General features: G+C 40.6%; 1 pseudogene; it reads left to right on the forward strand.

Annotated features, from left to right (window-relative positions):
- Positions 1-6558: 6558 nt before the first annotated feature.
- On the forward strand, positions 6559-11876 carry LOC131760808 (LLGL scribble cell polarity complex component 2 pseudogene; annotated as a pseudogene).
- Positions 11877-12696: the final 820 nt, after the last annotated feature.

Raw genomic sequence — 12696 nt, forward strand, 5'->3', positions numbered from 1 at the left:
TTGGGTGTCAAATGCAAATGAAATAGATTTTTTCTTTTCTTTTTTCCGTCTTTTCCCCCTTGTATAAGAAAATGTTACCAAGTGTTGGAGGTGGGGTACGAATAAACATTGCTTGGGGAGAGTGAAATTATATAACATCTACAGAGGAAAATTATCAATATCCATGAAAATATTTCAAGGGACATCGAATTTATTCAGCAATTGCTCCTCTAGAAATTATTCTGCAGATACATTTGCACATGTGCAAAATGGCCCATGTATAACAATAGCCATTGTAGCTTTGTAATAACAAGATATGAGACAATTTCAGTGGCCATAAATGAGGAGGGATTAATTAAATTTTGAGGTTTCTCTAAAATTAATCATGTACAGCTATGGTCCAGAATGTAGCAGATCTAGCAAATACTTAATGATTTCCAAGATACATTGTTGAGTGAAATAAGAGAGGTACTGGACAATGTATGTAAAATGCTTCAAATTAAACTTTAGAAATATTTGTGTGCTTGTATGTACATAGAATATTTCTGGAAAGACACACAAAAAGTTGTTGACTGTTGTCTCAAGGGAGGGAAGTAGATGTACTGAATACAATTTACTGCCAGTTTTAAAAGTAAGTGTATGAATATCTAACACAAGTAAAACAAATAACTAATAAGGCAAGTCAAGTACTGGTAGAAGGAAGTTGTTTCTTGAACTGACCACATTCTGTTTTGTAAGAATTCTGCAACTGTCAAAATTGCATTTACAGGAAGAGAAAAAAGAAAACTCCAGTAAATCATTCAGTTAGTCCCTTATCTAAGCCTTAATTTCCTCATTTGTAAAATGGGTATGAGGGTGACTACTTTGCAGGCTTGTTGTCTGGATCAAACATAAAGAATATTAATTATTATACATGCTAGCACGTGCATGTATATACGTGCATGTGCGCTCTCTCTCTCTCTCTCTCTCTCTCTCTCTCTCTCTCTCTCTCTCTCTCTCTCTCTCTCTCTCTCTTCGGCATTTTCTCACCAGCATGGGATTTAGCATTAGCAATAAGTGCCATCCCTTTGGATTTCATTCACTAAACAAACATTACCTATCAAGTACTGTGCTGGCTGCTTGGATACAGTGATGAACAAGACAAAATTGTGCTTTAAAAAATACTATGCAGTTTATACATGAATGTGTCTGCATTCAAATGATATAGAACAGAATTAATGTTTCCCTTTGCTGCTACTGTTTTCCCCAGAGGTAATTGCTGATATCCTCATAAAGTTGGGGGAAATACTTTATGACTTTGGTGCATGTTGTTTCCCACCTTAAAATAGCATCACACGGTACATGCTGTTCTATAACTGTCTAAAATATCAATATGTCTTGGAGATTTTTGCAGAGAATCAGAAAGGTTCTCCCTCATTCTTTTAAACTGCTGTAGGTAGCCTATTGTATGGATAAGTGTACGATTTAGTTAATCATTCCCCTAACGATGGACACTTAAGTCATTTTCTATTTTTTACTAGTATAAAATAGGCTATTAATGCTTGGTTATATATGTTACAAATGTTTTCTGCCAGCTTGTTGCTTGTATTATTACTTTATATATGGTATTATTTAGCCTACAGAATTTTAAAACTTTGATGGAAGCAAATGTATCAATTTTTTAAAAAGATGTCTTAACAACTTTGTTGTCTTAAGGCCTTTTACACACCCAAGATTATGAACACATTCTCCTACATTTTCTGTTAATGTTTGACATTGACATATTTTGTTCACCTGGACTTTCACTGTATGTGAAGTTGTGGTAGGCAGTATAATGCCCTTACCCCCAAGATGTCCATGTCCTAATTCCTAGAAACTGTGACTATATTAAATTCAAAATGGAATGGAAAAATGGAATGAAGGTTTCAGATGGAGTGAAGGTTGGCAATCAGCAGACCTTGAGATGATGGTATATTAGTTTCCTATTGTTGCTACAAGTTCTGTTGCTTAAAACAACACACATTTATTCTCTTACAGTTCTGGATGTCAGAAAGCCAACATCAGTTTTCACTGGGCTAAAGTCAAAATGTTTTCACGGGTTTTTTGGAGTCTCTGAATGGAAAGTTCCTTTTCTTGTTTTTTTCATCTTCTAGTAGCCACTTGTATTCTTTGGTTTGGGGCCCCTTCCTCTATCTTTGAAGCACATCTCTTTAATCTCTGCTTCTGTCATATCTCCTTCACCTCTCTTTCATGAAATCTCCCTCAATCTCCCTCTTATAAGAACACTTGCAATTATATCTAGAGTTCACCCAGATAATCTAGGATAATCTCCCCATTTCAAAATCCTTAATTTAATTACATATGCAAAAGTTCCTTTTTCCATATATGGTAGCAATCATAGGTTCCAGGAACTCAGGCTTGGATATCTTTGGAGGACATTATTCACTCTGCCATGTGTAGAGAGATTATCCTAGATTATCCAGATGGTCCCAGTGTAATTATAACTTATATAAATGGAAGAGAGAGGCATAACAAAGAACCAGAGAGCTGGCAGTGTGAGAAAGACTTAGTCCAATGGTGATGGCTCTGAAGATGAAAAAAGAGGGCAATAAGCCAAGTAATGTGGAAGGCCTCTAGAGAGTGGAAAAGGCAAGAAATAAATTATCCTACAGAGCCTCAGAAAGGAACACAGTCCTGTTAACACATTGATTTTTAATCCAGTGAGACCCATTTCAGAGTTTAATTTTAGTAAGAACACTTAGCATGAGATTTTTCCTCTTAGTAGTTTTTTAAGTATACAATACAGTATTGTTGACTATAGGATAGATACAGTGTTGTAGAGCAGATCTCTAGAACTTATCTTGCTTAACTGAAACTTTATGTCTATTGATTAATAATTCACACATCCCCTCTCTCTGGCTCCTGGCAACCACCATTACACTTTTTGATTCTATGAATTGGGCTATTTTAGATACCTTGTATAAGTGAAATCATGCAGTATTTGCCTTTCTGTGACTGGTTTATTTCACTTAGGATAATATCTTCAAGGTTCATCCATGTTGTCACGTATTGCAGAGTTTCCTTCTTTTTAAAGGCTAAATAATAATCCATTGTATGTGTATGCCACTATGACTTTATTCATCTGTTGATAGCCATTCATGTTTTTTCACGTCTTGGCTATCGTGACTGGTGCTGTAATGAAGTGTAATGAACATGGGAGATTTCTTTGAGATCCTAGTTTCAATTCTTTTGGATAAATACCTAGAACTGGGATTGCTTGGTCATATGGTAGTTCTATTTTTATTTTTATTTTTTGGCCACACCTCACAGCATGCGGGATCTTAGTTCCTCGACCAGGGATCAAACCCATGCCCCCTGCATTGGAAGTGCAGATTCTTGACCACCAGGGAAGTCCCAGTAGTTCTGATTTTAATTTTTTGAGGAACCTCTATATTGTTAACCATAGTGGCTACACTATTTTGCTTTCCCACCAATAGTGCACAAGGGTTCCAATTTCTCCACATCCTAACCAACACTTGTGGTCTTTTTTTATTTTAAAATAATAACCATCCTTACAGGAGTGAGGTGATATTTCATTGTGGCTTTGATTTGATTTGTATTTCCCTGATGGTTATAGACTCTGGAGCACTTTTTCATATACTTGATAGCCATTTATATGTCTGCTTTGGAGAGATGCCTATTCAAGTCCTTAGCTCACTTTAAAATCAGGTTTTGGTTTTTGGCTGTTGAGTTGTAGGAGTTCCTTACATATTTTGGATATTAACCCCTTATAAGTTATATAGTTTTCAACTATTTTCTCTGAGTCCATAAATTGCCTTTCCACTCTGTTGTTTCTGTTGCTATAAAGGAGCTTTTTAGTTTGATGTAGTCCCAGTTGATTTTGCTTTTGTTGCCCGGGCTGTTGTTGTCATATACAAAAAAATCATATTCAAGACCAATTAAGCTTTTCCCCAACATTTTCTTCTAGGAGTTTTACACTTTCAGAATTCTTCTTTAAATGTTAATCCATTTTGAGTTGATTTCTGTGTATAGGATAAGATAAGGGTACTATTTCATTCTTTAGCATATAGATATTCAGTTTTCCCAACACCATTTGTTGAAGAGATTATCCTTTCCCCATTGTGTATTCTTGGCACTTTTGATCATGTATGCATATGTTTATTTCTGGGCTCTCTAGTCTGTTCCATTGGTCCAAATCTCTGTCTTTATGCCAGTACAGTACTGTTTTCACTGTTGTAGCTCTGTAATATATTTTGAAATCAGGAAGTGGAGTGCCTCCAGTTTTGCAAGATTGCAAGATTGCTTTATCTATTCAGGTTCTTTGGTGTTTCCATATGAGTTTTAGGATTGCTTTTTCTACTTCTGTGAAAAATGCTGTTGGAATTTTGATAGGGGTTACATAGAATCTGTAGATCACTTTGGGTAGTATGGACATTTTAACAATATTAATTCTTCAGTCCATGAATATGGGATATCTTTCCATTTGTTTGTGTCTATCAACATCTTATAGTTTTCAGTGCACGGGTCTTTCCCATCCTTGTTTAAATTTATTCCTAAATATGCTGTTGTTTTTTATGCTATTATGAATGAGATTGTTTCTTTAATTTTCTTTTCAGATAGTTCAGTGTTAGTATATAGAAATACAACTGATTTTTGTATGTTGACTTTGTATCCTGCAAATTTACTGAATTTATTAGTTCTAACAGTTTCATGGTGGAGTCTTTAGGATTTTCTCTATATAAGATATTGTCATTTGCAAACATGGACAGTTTTACTTCTCTTTCCAGTTTGGATGCCTTTTATTTCTTTTTCTTGCCTAAGTGTTCTAGCTATAATTTCTAGTACTATGTTAAATAGAAGTAGCAAGAGCAGTTATCCTTGTCTGTTACTAATATTAAAGGAAAAGCTTTCAATTTTTTACCATTTAGTGTGAGGTTAGCTGTGGGCTTGTCATATATGGCCTTTATTATGTTGAGGTAATTTCCTTATATTCCTAGTTTTTTGAGAGTTTTTATCTATTGAGATGATTGTATAATTTTTATTCTATATTCTGGTATTGTGTTGTATCACATATATTGATTTGTATATGTTGAACCAACATCTTTGCATCCCAGGAATAAATCCCACTTGGTCATGCATGATCTACAGTCCTTTTAAAAAGCTGTTGAATTTGGTTTGCTAGTATTTTGGTTTTTTTTTTTTTTTTTTTTTTTGCATTTGTATTCATCTGGGATATCTGCCTGTAGTTTTCTTTTCTTGTAGTGTCTTTTTCTGGCTTTGGTATCAGGATAACGTTGACTTCATAAATGAGTTTGGAAGTGTATACTTCTCTTCAAGTTTTTGGAAGAGCTTGAGACAGATTGGCATTAATTCTTTTAAAATGTTTGGTAGAATTCATTAGTGAAGCCATCTGGTCCTGGGCTTTTCTTCCTTGGGAGATTTTTGATTGTTGATTCAACCTTCATACAAGTTATAGGTCTGTTGAGACTTTTTTTGTTTTTTTGGCTGTGCCATGCAGCTCGTGGGATCTCAGTTCCCTGACCAGGGACTGATCCCAGGCCACAGCAGTGAAAGCCCAGAATCCTAACCACTAGACCACCAGGGAACTCCCTAGACTTTGTTTTTCTTTATGATTCGGTCTTGGTAGGTTGTATGCTTCTAGGAATTTATCCATTATTTCTAGGTTATCCAGTTTGTTGGTGTATAATTATTCATACTGGTCACTTATGAACTTTTAAATTTCTGTGGCATTGTTTTTAATGTCTTCTCTTTCATTTTATTTTGTCATCTCTTTTTTTCTTAGTCTTTCTAAGAGTTTGTCAATTTTATTTACCTTTTCAAAATATCAGCTCTTTGTTTCATTGGTTTTTTTCACTTGTTTTTCTATTTCACTTACTTATGTTCTGATCTTTCTTATTCCCATCTTTTTGGTAACTGTAGGCTTAATTTATTCTTTTTCTAGCTTCTTGGAGTGTAAAGTTAGGTTGTTTGAGATTTTTTTTCTTTTTTAATTAAGCATTTATGACAATAAACTTCCCTCTTAGTGCTGCTTTTGTTGAATCTCATATGCCTTGATATGTTGTGTTTTTATCTCAAGGTATTTTCAAATTTCCTTTTAAATCCAATTGTTGTTCAAGATTATTGTTTAATTTCCACATTTGTTAATTTTTCCAGTTTTTTGTCTACTATTGACTGTTAGTTTCATTCCATTGTGGTCAGAAAGGATACTTGGTATAATTCTAATCTTCTTAAATTTGTTAAGACTTGTTTTGTGGCCTAAATGTGAGCTATCCTGGAGAATGTTCCATGTGCACTTGAGAAGAATGTGTTCTGCTGCTGTTGGGTGGAATGTTCTATACAGTAAGTCCCCGACATACAAACGAGTTCCGTTCTGAGAGCACATTTGTAAGTCCAATTTGTTCGTAAGTCCAACAAAGTTAGCCTAGGCACCCAACTAATACAATTGGCTATATAGTACTGTACTGTAATAGGTTTATAATACTTTTCACATGTATAATACATAAACAAAAAGTAATGAAAACGTTTTTGATCTTACAGTACAGTACCTTGAAAAGTACAATGTACAGTACAACAGCTGGCGTACAGGGGCTGGCGTTGAGTGAACAGGCAAGAAGAGTTACTGACTGGAGGAGGGAAAGGAGGTGGGAGATGGTAGAGCTGAAGGATCGTCAGCAATAGGAGACGGAGGGCAAGCTGCAGTTTTCACTCACACCTGATGATGGCACAGGTTCTGGTTCCTTGCTGGAATTAATTCTGTCTACCCTCTTGAAAAAACGAACCAGTGATGTCTGGGTAGTAGCTCTTTTTTTCTCATCATAGATGACATGGTAGCACTGGATTGCATTCTGAATGGCTGCTACAATGTTCGTGTACTGTTCTACATTCCGGTCTTATGCCTCAAAAACTAACAGTGCCTCCTAAAATAAAGAAAATCCCCTTGCCATTTGCTGCATTGTGAATCTCTTCGGTTCTTCAGTTACTTCTTCTTTCTCTTGTCTCTCTTCGTCCTTTCTCTGGGCCTCCAGTTCCATCAGGTCTTCATTAGTAATCTCCTCATGTTGCACAGCGAGGAGTTCAATGAAGTCGTCTTTTGCAGATCTAGCTGAAATAAAGATACTATACTACTGTACTCTGTACAGTACTGTACAGTAAAGTACACAGAAGCACAACTACTTGTAGAGGATGCATGCACGTGACAATGTATGCCAGACAAGTGAACTAACTTATGTGATTGGATATGTGAACACACGTTCCCGTCTTTGAAAGTTTGCAACTTGAAGGTTTGTATGTAGGGGACTTACTCTGTATGTGTGTTAGTTCCATATAGTCTATAGTTTTTTTTAAGTCTTCTGTTTCCTTTTTGATCTTCTGTCTGGATGTTCTATCCATTACTGAGAGTGGAGTCTCTTACTATTATTGTCTTGTCTTATATTGTTTATTTCTCCCTTCAAACTGTCAGTATTTGCTTTATATATTTAGGTGCTCTCATGTGTGTAATATATGTAATTCTTATATCTTGTTGGTAGATTGGTACTTTTATCAGTATAACATCCTTCTGTCTCTTACGACAATTTTTGACTTATAATCTATTTTGTGTGGTATAAGTATAGCCAACCCTGCTCTATTTTGGTTACTATTTCCATGGAATATCTTTTTCCATTCCTTCACTTTCAACCTGTGTGTCCTTTTTATTTTATTTTATTTTTAAAAATTTATTTATTTATTTATTTATTTATGGTTGTGTTGGATCTTCGTTTCTGTGCGAGGGCTTTCTCCAGTTGCGGCAAGTGGGGGCCACTCTTCATCGCAGTGCGCGGGCCTCTCACTATCGTGGCCTCTCTTGTTGTGGAGCACAGGCTCCAGACATGCAGGCTCAGTAGTTGTGGCTTACGGGCCTAGTTGCTCCTCAGCATGTGGGATCTTCCCGGACCAGGGCTCGAACCCGTGTCCCCTGCATTGGCAGGCAGATTCTCAACCACTGTGCCACCAGGGAAGCCCATGTGTGTCCTTTTTAGACAGCATATAGTTGAGTCTTGTTTTTTTAATTCGTTCAGCCACTCTGTCTTTTGACTAAAGAGTTTAATATGTTTACATTTAATGTTAATTACTGACAGAAAAAGATTTACTGTTACCATTGAGTTCATTGTCTTGATAGGTTTTTTGGTTTTTTTGTTTTTGTTTGTTTTGTTTATTTGCTTTTTGCTCTGTAAGATCCTTTTGTGAATCATGGTGGAATTACCTGTACCAGATATTTTAAAGATGCAGAACTTTATAATCATGAGGTGATTTCAGTGATCTAGAAAAGCTTTCCAAAGTGAACTTAGCCAAAATTGTATTTAATCTTCCTTAAATATAGACACATTTTAGTTATTGGGGAGAAAGTCTGTTGAAATATAACAGGAAGTATTTGGATCCCTCTCTACTACTCCTCTGCCCTGCCCCCTATAGCTTCACATAGCCCAGAATCCATTTACTTTTGTTACAATAGCCATTATACTGTATATTCTTTTAAAGTGGAAGCTTTGAAGTTGTAATAAATGTATTGTATCATACTACTCAGTTTGTTCAATTCAGTAAGCATTCATAGAGCATTAGGCATCCCTCTAGGTTAGGTACCAGAGAGCAGTAGCTTTCAAACATTTTATACCATGCAAAAAAAAACATTTTATACCGTGACTCACAGTAACAAGTATCAATATGGTTAACATTGTAACCCACAATGTCATTTGTGTGCACCTATACTCATAACTGAAACAAGTGTCATGAAATAACACTTACTGGTATTATGGGAGATATACTTTGATATTTTCTATTCTATTTTTTTTTCTTTTTAAAAACTTTTTATTGAAGTATAGTTGATTTATAATGTTGTGTTAATTTCTGCTATATAGCATTGTGACTCAGTTATACATATATATATTCTTTTTCATTTTTTTCCCATTATGGTTTAATCACAACATATTGAATATAGTTCCCTGTGCCGTACAGTAGGACCTTGTTGTTTATCCATCCTGTATATAATAGTTTGCATCTGCTAATCCCAAACTCCCAGTACTTCCCTCCCACATCCCCCCTCCTTCTTGGCAACCACAAATCTGTTCTCTATGTCTGTGAGTCTCTTTCTGTTCCATAGATATGTTCATTTGTGTCCTGTTTTAGATTCCACACATAAGTGATATAATACGGTATTTGTCTTTCTCTTTCTGACTTACTTCACTTAGTATGATAATCTCTAGGTCCATCCATGTTGCTGCAGAAGGCATTATTTCATTCTTTTTAATGGTTGAGTAATATTCCATTGTGTGTATATATACATATATACACACATATCACATCTTTATCCATTCATCTGTCAATGGACATTTAGGTTGTTTCCATGTCTTGGCTATTGTAAATAGTGCTGCTATGAACATAGTTTCCAGAGGAGGCCCTCCACCGGTGGGTGTTTGAGGTGGTGGAGGCTGTGCAGGAACATCCTTGGGACTCCAGCCAGACCCTCATTGGCTACAGCTGGGGGTTCATCGTCATCTGGGACCTGCAGGGCAGCTGCATGCTCTGTCATTTCCTCAGCAGCCAGCAACAGGTGAATATCTGCTGTCAACGGGATGGTCATCTGATAGCTGCCATTCTGACAGCAGCTACTGCCAGTGGCCCGTGTCTGGTGATACCCAGAAACCAGAGCCCCTGCACAGCTGTGTGCCTTTTTATCCTTTTCCTTGCAAAGCTATTACCAACATCTTCTGGCTGACCACCAAGCAGGGGTTGCCCTTCACCATCTTCAAGGGTGGCATGCTGTCGGCTGGCTATAGGGACTGCCACTGCATCTCGGTGGTCCACAACAGCCAGTAGACAGCCTCTGACTTCATCTCCCGAGTCGTCAACTTTACTCTTCTCATTGAGATGGACCGTGCGGCTGCCTTTGATGACCCCTACGCTCAGGTGGTGCTGGCTGAGGAGGAGCTGGTGGTGATTGACCTTCAGACGGCCGGTTGGCTGCAGATTTAGCCTCCCTACCTGGCCTCCCTGAACTGCTCTGCCATCACCTGCTCCCACCAAGTCTCCAACATCCAACTGAAGCTGTGGGAGCACATCATCGCTGCTGGCAGCTGGCAGAACACACACTTCTCCGCCGTGGAGTGGCCCATAACTCATGGGGCATGAGGACAGCATGGTGAGGTTCTGGGATGCCTGTGGCATGTGCTTGCTGCTGCTCTACAAACTCAGCACTGTACAGGTGTTCCTCACCAGCACAGACCCCAGTGAGAGCCTCACTGCCCAGGGCGAGGATGAGTGGTCCCCGCTCTGCAAGGTGGGCTCCTTCGACCCCCACAGTGACGATCCTCAGCTAGGCATCCAAAACATTTTCCTCTGCAAATACAGTGGCTACTTGGTTGTGGCCACCACGGCAGGGCAGGTGAGGGTGCTAGAGCTAAATGACAAGGAGGTGGAGCACTCCGTGGAACAGGTGGAGGCTGACCTGCTGCAGGACCAGGAAGGCTACCTCTGGAAGGGGCAGGAACACCTGTGTGCCTGCCCGGGGCCTGTGTGCTTTGAGCCTGGCTTTCAGCCCTTCGTATTGGTGCAGTGCCAGCCCCTAGTTGTGGTCACCTTCTTGGCCCTGCACTCCCAGTGGCACTTTGTGGCCTTCGGTACCAGCCACGGCTTCAGCCTCTTTGACCACTGGCACTAGCAGCAGGTCTTTGTCAAATGCACGCACCCCAGTGATCAGCTAGCCTTGGAGGGCCCATTGTCCCATGTGAAGTCCCTAAAGACGTCTCTGTGCCAGTTCTTCCCTTGGACATGTCGCAGCTGTGTGTCCAAAAGGTAGCAGTGGCCCTCTGGCCCTCCAGGAGATGTGCAGGAGGGGAGCACCAGGGCAGAGCAGACCCACATGCAGAACATGGAGCTGGTGCCCGTGCAGTGCAAGATGGAGGCCCACTCGGCAGCAGACACCTTCACGGGCTTAGTCCGGACCCTCTACTTCACTGACATCTACCTGAGGGACACCTCTCGCCTCTGCCTCTTGCTGTGGGCTGGCACCAATGGTAGTACCATCTTTGCCTTTGCCTTGTGAATGACACCCAAGGAGCACAGAATGGGTGAGCTGGTGCGAGCGGAGCAGGCCAAGGAGATCCAGCTGATGCCTGGTGGGCATCCTGGTGCTGGACAGACACAGTGTGCCCCTTCTCAAGTCCCTGAAAGTGGCCCATGACCTGTCAAAGAGCTTGGACATTCAGGGAAGCCACTAGCTGCTCGTTGGGTCAGAACAGTTCAAGGTGTTTCACGCTGCCCAAGGTCAGTGCCAGGCTGAAGCTGAAGCTAACCACCCTAGAGGGCTTGTGGGTGCAGTGAGTCACTGTGGCCTGCTTCCCCAGCTGTCGAGCTGAGGACTGTAGGGAACATCACTTGGCTGTCTTCACCAATGTGGGTGATGTCCAGGTGGTCTCACTGCCCCTGCTCAAGCCCCAGGTTCATTATAGCTACTTCTGCTAGGTGGATGTCAGCAGCATTGCTTTCTGCATCTTCACCAAATGGCCAAGGTTTCTACCTGATCTCACCCTCCGAATTTGAGCACTTCTCTCTCTCCACCAAGTGGCTGGTTGAGCCCCAGTGTCTGGTGGATTCAGCAGAAACGAAGAACTGCAGCTGCCCCCGCAATGGATCAGGCCCTGAGAAGGCCTTGGGTGGAGCCAGGAACTCAGCCAAGGTGATGGAGAGGAGAGGAGGTCTGCCCGAGATGGAGCATGCTCAGCTCAGTGATGAGAGGGTCCTGAAGGAGATCCAGAGCACGCTGGAGCGAGACCAAGGGCGCTGTAGCAATTGGCCATTCTTAGCAAGTGGGTTACAGCCTCAGCAATGGGGGAGGATGCTCCTGAGTTGCTGTCACTCTATCTCCTTCTGCAGCAGAGTTAGTGGTAGGGGCATCCAGGCTGCGTGATGAGCACACACTACTGAGGCCTCTTCCTTGAGACACCACACCACCTGGAGAGGCCCATGCAGTGGGCCATGCAGGGGGTAGGGGGACCCCCATTTTCCACCCTGCTGCTGCGCCTGGCCTTGGGAGAGGAGACACCCCAGGTCCTTGGGGCTCTCCCTTCCTGGGCCTTGACTATCTTGGTCCTTTTGTCAATGTTGCACAGTTTTTAAACCCCCACTCCCCCGTTTTTGTTAGTCTTTTAATTATTTTGTCTGCCTTTTCCTCTCTTGATGTTTGTGTTTTGTTGTTTTTTTGTATAGCTGTGCTTTGATTCCTCTGTTTCTTCTGTGTAGTTTCTGTAGGTCCATCCTTTCTCCCTCCCTCCCTCCCTACCTCCCTTCCTTCTTTCCTTCCTTCCATCTTCTTTGCTGTGTGTGGGCTTTCTCTAGTTGTGGCGAGCAGTGGCTACTCTTCATTGTGGTGCGTGGTCTTCTCATTGAGGTTGCTTCTCCTGTTGCAGAACATGGGGTCTAGGCATGTGGGCTTCAGTGGTTGTGGCTCGCAGGCTCTAGAGCATAGGCTCGGTAGTTGAGGTGCAGGGGCTTAGTTGCTCAGTGGCATGTGGGATTTTCTCAGACCAGGGCTCAAACCCGTGTCCCTTGCATTGGCATGAGGACTCTTAACCACTGTGCCACCAGGGAAGTCTGTTTTTCTCTTTTTTATTGTGGTAATATATACATAATGTGATATTTACCATCTTAACCATTTTTAAGTACAGT

Source organism: Kogia breviceps, chromosome 8 (genome assembly GCF_026419965.1).
Source record: "Kogia breviceps isolate mKogBre1 chromosome 8, mKogBre1 haplotype 1, whole genome shotgun sequence".
In the NCBI taxonomy this organism is placed as follows: Eukaryota; Metazoa; Chordata; class Mammalia; order Artiodactyla; family Physeteridae; genus Kogia; species Kogia breviceps.